Genomic DNA, 9,530 nt, shown 5'->3' with positions numbered 1-9,530 from the left:
CATTTATTTCACTTCATTTGTGGTAAACTATGCCAATACCACGTGAGCGGTCACTACGGGAACCAGAAAGTGTCCGACTTCACGTCTCCGTTTGCAGCTCCTCCCCGCCTGCACGCGGCTACTCTCGCCGATCGGTTACATCCAGTCGCAGCCGATGTCCATAGACAGTAAAAGAAATGGACACAGCGACCCCATTGGATTCAACGGAGAAAAGTGAAGTCAATTAGAAGCACTCACTTCCTGATGGTCGAGCGTATACTGCGCAGACTCAAACTGAGCTTGACGACGTAGATGTGACATGAGCAACCCCGTCTGTCTTCTAGTAGCTGTGCCAAGAGAAATCTGAATCATTCCCTTCCGAAACTTGCAGAGACGGAGAGTGTGAGTAGGAGGTGTCCATGAGCTAGCAGCAGGAGAAACTTTTGCTAAATATTCTGATTAACCGTTAGCCTATTTTTACAAAAACTGCATCTACGGGGCCATAACATAAGATACAAGGTAATGGAGTCTTTTATACATTTTCGTGTTTCTTTAGAAATAAATAATGGGCAAATGGAGTCTTTAAACGCCTCAGATGTAAAGTTATTCGCTGTCAAAGTGACGCCAAAATGAATGGGAGTCAATGGAATACTAACAGCAGGTGATGGTCTGCTAATCAATGGCGGTGCCCGGGGAAGCTTCAGTTTTTTCCGAAACATTGGCCCCCTGGTGATTAGACGAGGTATGTGGTGATGTCACAGTCGTACTGCATTGTGGGACATATAGGTGCCAGAAGAAGTGTACATATGAAATAGACTCGCTCCCTCAGTCAAAATCGAGAGAACGAGGGTCTGTCCATATAAACTTCCCTCGTCCACTTCACAAAGTGGAACGCATTTCAAAATGGCGGCAGGGATTCCCCCGAGGGGAAGTGCTTAGTTTACACTGCAGGTCTTGATGCCCAATTCTGATTTGTTGCCTATATCCCATTTTTTTGACCGTCCGTTTACACGTTCTTTCAATTGTGACCCTTTTCCAATTCATGTGTTTACACTTGCCATACTTTCTGAAACATCGTGCATGTTTAAAAGGGTTAAATTATCTTGCACAGATGGACAAACGTGAAATATGCTTGATGCTAGCTCTGCAATCTATGCAGTTCGCCAAACATCACCATGATTATGAGGCGGAGGAGGACGAAAAGTGCTTTCTTTAAATGCAAATGTTTTTTGAGTATTTTATTTGTGAAGGTAAAGGATGAAGAAGAAAAAACTGCTCTTAAACTGGGTGTGTGACAGGCTGTGGAATGGGGTTTGGCCGAGGAAAATGTTTTCAGTCAAAATATTTATTGCTTTATCTCCTATCGGCTGATAACGATCAGTGCCAGATCAATCGCACCCTTACTTTCAGCATTCTTGTCTTTTTGGCCTGCCTTTCCTTTTCACCTGTCATGAGCAGCTGAAATGAATGTCTTATGATTGATTGTGTTGCTGTGCTATTCTAAACAATTTGCTAAATTATGACCTCCTTTGTTTGCATATAATAATGTATTCTTTGCACACACAATCTTAGGCATAAAATATTATCTTTTTTATTTTTTTATTTATGATGTTATAGTACTATTCAAATGTCATTTAGTTCAACTATTCAGCTTAACAGGGTCAGTATGTGTAACCTTAATCAAAATAATGAAATACCAAATTTCAAAATAAATGTTTTATTTATTTATGATTATTATTATTTTGCATTAAAGACTAAATCGAGTCTATCAAATAAAAATGAAATAAAAAGAGGTTGGGTGAAGTGTGCTGTTAATTTAATGAGCAGTAGGCTAATCATTGTCTGTGCATATCTCAGGACTGGTGGGAGAAGCAGTGGGTCCGAAATTTTAGGATGAGCAAGCCTTAAGGCCTCATTATACTTCTGCGTCGGACCTACGCCGGAGCCTATACGCCGTAGGCAACGTGTTGGTTTTAATTTATACTTCTGTGTCGTTGTCCGCGTTGACGCGCACCTAGGGAGCATGTGAAACCCCGAGGGAGGGGTTCTGGCAGACCAATCACAGCGCTTGTGTCCGCGTAGAATTGACGCGTTGTTACATTTTTGGAGAGGTGCACGTCAGGGTACGCCGTAGGGTACGCGTGCTACACACAGCCTACGACGTAGCTACGGCGGCAGTTCGACGCAGAAGCATAAAACAGTTAGCCAACCTTTGATATGTTGTGTCAACGTTTGTCCACATTCCTCTCCTACGACGACACGAAGGTTCGTCGGGCCATCCGTCCCTTTGCAGAAGCGCGTCGGGGTTTCTCTCGTCATTAAACTGCGGAGACGTTGCCTAATATAATGATAATATGATAATGATAATAATAATAATGATAATAATAAGAAATTGTTCTTGAGCAGCAAATCAGCATATTATTATGATTTCTGAAGGATCATGTGACACTGAAGACTGGAGTAATGATGCTGAAAATTCAGCTTTGATCACCGGAATAAATTACACCAGAATAAAATATATTCATATAGAAAACCCTTCTTTTGAATTGTTTTTACTGTATTTTTGATTAAATAAATGCAGCCTTAAGGCCTCATTATACTTCTGCGTCGGACCTACGCCGGAGCCTATACGCCGTAGGTAACGTGTTGGTTTTAATTTATACTTCTGTGTCGTTGTCCGCGTTGACGCGCACCTAGGGAGCATGTGAAACCCCGAGGGAGGGGTTCTGGCAGACCAATCACAGCGCTTGTGTCCGCGTAGAATTGACGCGTTGTTACATTTTTGGAGAGGTGCACGTCAGGGTACGCACGCTACACACAGCCTACGACGTAGCTACGGCGGCAGTTCGACGCAGAAGCATAAAACAGGCTTTAATGCCTCAGAAAATCCGATCTGCCTGTTTACATGACAGTCGCATTGGCACATATCCGATTTATATCTGATTTATTTCCACATATGAATGAGGCCTGAAACCGATCTCGAAATATCCGAATGCATGCGTTTTTTTCCTGTTTACACTGTCATAGAACATATCCGATCTGTGTCACATATGAGCAAAAAATCGGAATTGGCTATACCCTGTCTATGCCCATACCGACCTTCCCGACCTCAAATGTTGTGGGCGGGGTAAGTTCGGCTGGCATCCAGGCTAATAAATAGTTTGTTCACACTGAAAATTCCAATAATATTTTTTATTTCACTCTGCGGTTATCTTTGAAACGCCTCTTAGGCATGCAAGTGCAAATCCTATCTCTTTGAATGGGGAAACATCAAATTTTCCAGAAGTGTTTGCCAAGCATATGATTAAATTTCATATTTGATATCTGTTACGCTGACGGCTGAAGCAGATGCAGAAGCAGGATCCAATTGCAGCAGGTTTTATTAAAGTCCAACTGAAATCAAAATGGACCCTATTTACTTTGTTAGCGCATAGGCTATTACTAGTCTTGTGGTGAACAATTAATCCGTGCAAGTTAAAACACGGAAAAAAATGTTTTGGCTTCGTAATCTTTAATCAAAATCTGAAAATGCCCCTCCTCTCTACATTGGAGGACCTTCCCTGATGACGTATGCTTGACGGCTTGGGTTGAGAAACGCTTAACCACTCCCCTCAAACCGTTAAGGCCTCATTATACTTCTGCGTCGGACCTACGCCGGAGCATATACGCCGTAGGCAACGTGTTGGTTTTAATTTATACTTCTGTGTCGTTGTCCGCGTTGACGCGTACCTAGGGAGCGTGTGAAACCCCGAGGGAGGGGTTCTGGCAGACCAATCACTGCGCTTGTGTCCGCGTAGAATTGACGCGTTGTTACATTTTTGGAGAGGTGCACGTCAGGGTACGCCGAAGGGTACGCGCGCTACACACAGCCTACGACGTAGCTACGGCGGCAGTTCGACGCAGAAGTATAAAACAGGCTTTAGTCTGTAATGAGCGAGAGATGGAGAGGAGGAGCGCTAGAGTAAAACCCTGCCCTCTGTTCAATATGCCTTTTCACTGGGAAATACGTCACAGCACTGGAGAAAAGTCGTTTGCAACTTCCGGTTCACGCGGACTTTAAACAAACTCAAAAGATAATAAACTCAGACAGAGACTCATGAACAGGAACAGACAACATTAAGAACTCACAAAGACTGAAACAAGACACAGGGCTTAAATACACAGACAGACAAGCTAAACAAGATAACAAGGGGGCGTGGCTAATGAAAAACACCTGGGAAGACAGTTTATCAACATAAAGGGGAACTGCTAAACATAGAATGAGACAGGGGACCACAGACATGAATCGTGACAATATCACCAGTGAAATCTGACAACAACAACAACTGTCTCATAAATATTTCCCCATTCAAAACAATACATTGACACCTCTTGTGTAATTCTATAGTCTTTGACTTTAAATGTTCCTTCCTAATATATTTAATTAGAATAATAAGACACTATAGGGCTGTTACCCTAGGTAGTGCGGATCAAATTAAATAATGTACACTGAAAAATTACAATTGCATTAAATAATGTTATGAGATTGTTTTAAATATTTTTGAATATACAAATAAGAAATGTTGGAAAGAATGATACGTTTTAACATAACCCTATACCGCCAGTAGGTGGCGGCAGGCGACGCTATTAATGAGCGAGTCATTGAGTCATTCATTCAAACGATTTGTTCAAACGACTGATTCATTCAAGAATGACAGATGTTTATGAATGGATCATTGAATCTTTGACTCAACCGATTCATTCAAAATGCTGAATCATTCAGTAATGAAGCACGGTTAAGTGTTCCTGTGAGATGCGTTATGGTTCTGCTGTGATCTTTGTTTGGAACTATTTTTGCTGCTGAAACAGAACAAAAACAGTCAATATTGCTTCTAAAATGTAAGTGACTTAATGTTAACTGTTTATTGAACTGTTGTATGAAATCATGTCACATTTTCAATCGTTATTCTATCGATTCAATCGTTTATATTCAGGAAAACAGCACTCGTCGTGTGAGGTTGCTTAACTGTGCATTTTGAATTTTAGGCAGTTTTATGTTGTTAACTGCGTTTCTTTGTGTGAGCTGTGCTCACTTGTTTCCATTTCTCCTCATGAAGCTGCGCAAGCCTCAACAGCGCAACCTTCTTACCGTCAGTAATAACCTACATTTATTATCCACTATTAATCGTAACTTACAATAAATGTAATAACATCTGAATCATTCTCACGTTTTGGTGATACTCTAGTAATTATTTTGTTATTGACGTTGTAATCAGGCTACATGTCCGGTCGGGCAAGTAAATTTCTCTTTTACTTGTCCCTTCAAAAAAATCCACTTGTCCCTGACAAGCGGATCACGTTAATGTCGAGCCCTGCTTTTGTAATAATGCATAGATCTGACTTGAGGATCAAGCTTGGGTGAGATTGTTGTATACAATATAAAAACGTATTTTAATTGCCAAAAACATCGGTAAAGAACTACGCTACCCACAATCCTGAATCGGGATCCCAATGGAGAAGTCGCCGTATAGCAGCACTCATCACGAGAAACTTCCCACTACTACCAGAAATTAATCCCATTGGGAACCTAGCAATGTTCAGATCTTTTCTTCTAAGAATATTTTGATTATCTTTAACAAACATCACCATGAGATTTTATTATCCCCCGTTTGGTCTGAATGCCAGAGTTAGACAACAGCCATACGTGAACACCGCCTCTGGAAGGAATTATTATAATGAGGAATATTGTGACGTGTTCGTTCCCGGAAGAAAACTCAAGACTACGATGGAGGTGTTTCAGGGAGTTCAGTTCTTTGCACAAACATCATGCGTCAGCATGTGTCATTTAATGCACAAATAAATTTATTTATTAATGTAGCCTTTTGTAACAGTATCATCATATATTTAGAAATCTTGACTGATGCAATGGGCGACTCGTCATATACGCTGGGAGTGGTTTAAACTGGGAAATAACAACATTATAGGGAAAATGAAGAGAGGTATCCAGTAGATTTGGCTATTTCTTACAAGAAAATTGCAGAATTTTATTTTGACTTAGAATTTTAATTTTGCTGCACCATTACTGGAATTATTTTGAAAGTCTTTCTCATCTTTATTCACTTTTCCTATGTTATTTAAAGGAGACATACAGAGGGGAAGTTAATGTTTCAAAGTTTACAAGGGCATTGGTTTGGTTAATGTGCATGGATACATTTAGATTTCGCAGACTGTAGAAGATAAACAAAAGAGAAATGAATGCTACCAGACTATGATCTTTCTAAGGAGACTCTCATAAAAACTCACCATGTGTTTCTTATCTCTTTAAATAACAAGTTAATGATTCACTCCAATCAACTAGTAAAGATAAGAGCTCCAGAAGGCTTTCAATAGATGCACTGTTTCCCACTCATCCTGACATTGACACTGACTTTGTTTTTCTACTGTTACAGTTGGCAAGAGTGCATGCCGTCTGTCATTGCGCAAGTCCTGACAGCAGTCAGATTGCATGGCGATATGGATGCAAGGATGCGATCGATTGCATAATCTTGGTCATGAATAGCAACGCTCAGTACCATAGAAAAGCACAGATGTGGGAACTCAGAGGTGTTGTTTACTTCCCGCAATGAGTCAGTGAGGAGGAGTTGCCTACGCCCAGTTCACTCCTATCATGTCTATCAGGCATATGTCAAGTTTATGAAAGCTGGTCATGTGGTTGTGCATTAGTTTAGTTTTGCATCTCTAGCGCCATCTCTGTTTGAAACATAAAAGTTACTTTTTTTTTTTCTTTTTTTTTTTATGTGTCTGTGTTGTTGTTAATATGCTGTAAGACAAACCATGTGCAAATTCATAAGTCAACATCATTGCTGAGTATTTTCTCCTTAAAACTGCAGTGAACCAAAGAGAGTCTAAAAAAATCGCTGGTGTTTCTGATGTTAGGGGGTAACAGTTTAGGACCCAAGGACCAGGGGTCTCATTTATAAAGCGTGCGTACGCACAAAACGGGGTTGGAAACGTACGTACGCCAGTTCCCACGCAAAGGTTGTGATCTATAAAAAACAAACTTGACGGGAGAATGTTCGCACCTTTAAGCAAACTTTGAGCCGTGCGTACGCACATTCTGGAGACAAAGGGAATTGGCGACACCGATGGTGAGCTGGAGTTAAGTGTCTTTTTGGTCACTTTTAGACAGAAAATCTAAAGAAAATTAAACATATACAGAAAGATAATACAAATATAATTTCACTCACCAAGCCTGTCACTTGAAGCAAATATCCATCCCTTCTTAAATGTCCGCGCCAGCGAGCGCGTTGGGCCGTTTAGTGAAACTGACGCAAATAACAGTTTAAATAAATAAAATAATGATTTAAACTATGTTTTACTTCTGATATAAACATTTAGATTAAATATGCCATTCAAATTAATGGAGTTAAACACTTAAACATGAAATACTGAGAAGTTACAACATTTTTATATTCAAATTCAGTCAATAGAAATATTTGTTGTGGATGCGATGTTTTTGAACACTTTTCCTGTGGCGTGCTGTGTTTTAATGTTTTAACCACAGAGATAATTGCTTATCATGATAATACCAGATTGTCTGAGAAAATAGTTTCGTGCAAATAATGCCCAAGGCCTATCTGTTTCCATTAAATATATAAATCAATTAAAAATACAATTCGGCCAGTGGAAAAGATTGAGAAAAACTTTCTCTGAAATGTATTTTACACTATTTGATTTATGTATTCAAAACCAAGGCAAGGATAGGCAACTACATGATTTTTATTAATGTAATGTGTCTTGTACCGTTAAACGTTATCACGTGGATGAATAATCATATGCAAATGATATGCAGATGAGGATCTGCATAGTAAAACGAGGCGTTGTAAGCTCCATATATGGTTATTTCGGGGTGGAGACGCATGTGCGCACAATCTTCCGATGACTGGGATTTATAAAGTGAATTCTGCGCAGGTTCTGGCGTACGAACGGTTTTATAAATCTGAATATTTCTTTGCGTACGCCATTTTTGGCTTGCGGGCGCACGTACACTTTTAGTAAGGTTCCTACGCACAGTTTTATAAATGAGGCCCCAGATGTTTGAAAGAAGACCCGGAGAATTATTTTACTGAAGAGAGTTTGCAGTTTCATCAGCAGAAGTTCAGCTTCAAGACTCACACAGGAGTTTGTAGGCCGCTCCTCTCAAAGATCACAGCAGTTATACCCTTCACCAAGGTCTAAGCTACGTCCTTACTTCAGGTTGAATGATTCTCATTGGCTAAGAAATAGATAAACATAGTAATTTTCCACACATATACAGATAGACTGAAGCATATCTCCATCGATTTATGCAGCTGACACTCGGATCCTGAAGTTAGACACGTCGTGACCTTCCAGGTGGCAGATTTGGGTTGCTGGGTGCCAGCCTGTCCCGAACAACAACTCAGTCAATCTCCAATAATGCCGCTTGTTCCTTAACCTGTAAGCAAAGGGACTAACACACACACTGACACACAGCTTCCTCAAGGTTGGATTTGGCCAGGCTCTAACTATAAACAGGAGAGTCTTCTCAAAACATAAAGATAATGCGTTCTTTCTCTCAAGGAGAGCTACACTTTAGTCTGACTGGAAAGTAAGGCTTTAACAAAGAAATGGTCCCTTAAACTATAGACTTCATTGACCCCTGTGACCATAGTTGTCAGAGTACCCTAGAAAAACAGATGTATGTATTGACACACGTTGAAGACCTTTCTCAAACTAAACATCTTTCCCTATTTCATTTCTGGAAGCCGGGCTAAATGAGCAAGCACTGTTACTGCATTCAGATATCAAATACAGACATTAGAGAATACATGAAAAGAACATTTCAGTAATCACACTGGTAACTTCTATAACAAAGTAAAATCTCACAAGCCTAGAGAATGAATGACTCAACTCATGTGATGTTTAGAAGGAAAAATATTGATTAATACCTTGATAATAATCACTCATTACATATACATTGAAGCAGCAGTGCATTCCAGAATCCACCCCTTCACTGATGTCACAAACCACCTTGTAACCAATCAGATCAACGTGTGGTCGTCAACGAGTGGATCTCTGAGCTGAGTGAGTGAGTGGAGGCGGGGCTCATTTGCATATTCATTGAACGCGTATACTAAATGAGGAAAGGGTGTCGAGTTACATTCAAGCTATTTCAAAGCATGAAGACTTTTTTTTCAAGGAAAAAACGTTTAAATATGTCATTTTGGTGATCAAAGATGAGTTTTAAAGGATACGATTGACTACAGATGGACTTTTAACCTACAGTACCAGTCAAAAGTTTGGAAACACTACTATTTTTAATGCTTTTGCAAGAAGTCTCTTATGCTCATCAAGCCTGCAGTTAAAAAAAAAAAAAAAAAAAAAAAAAACAGTAATATTATGAAATATTATTACAATTTAAAATAATGGTTCTCTTTTTTAATATACTTTAAAATGTAATTTATTTTTGTGATGCAAAGCTGAATTTTCATCAGCAAGTACTCCAGTCTTTGGTGTCTTATGATCCTTCAGAAATCATTCTAATATGATAA

Source organism: Rutilus rutilus, assembly GCF_951802725.1.
Source record: "Rutilus rutilus genome assembly, chromosome: 6".
In the NCBI taxonomy this organism is placed as follows: Eukaryota; Metazoa; Chordata; class Actinopteri; order Cypriniformes; family Leuciscidae; genus Rutilus; species Rutilus rutilus.
The sequence above is the reverse complement of the archived record's forward strand: the minus strand, read 5'-3'. Positions refer to the sequence as shown.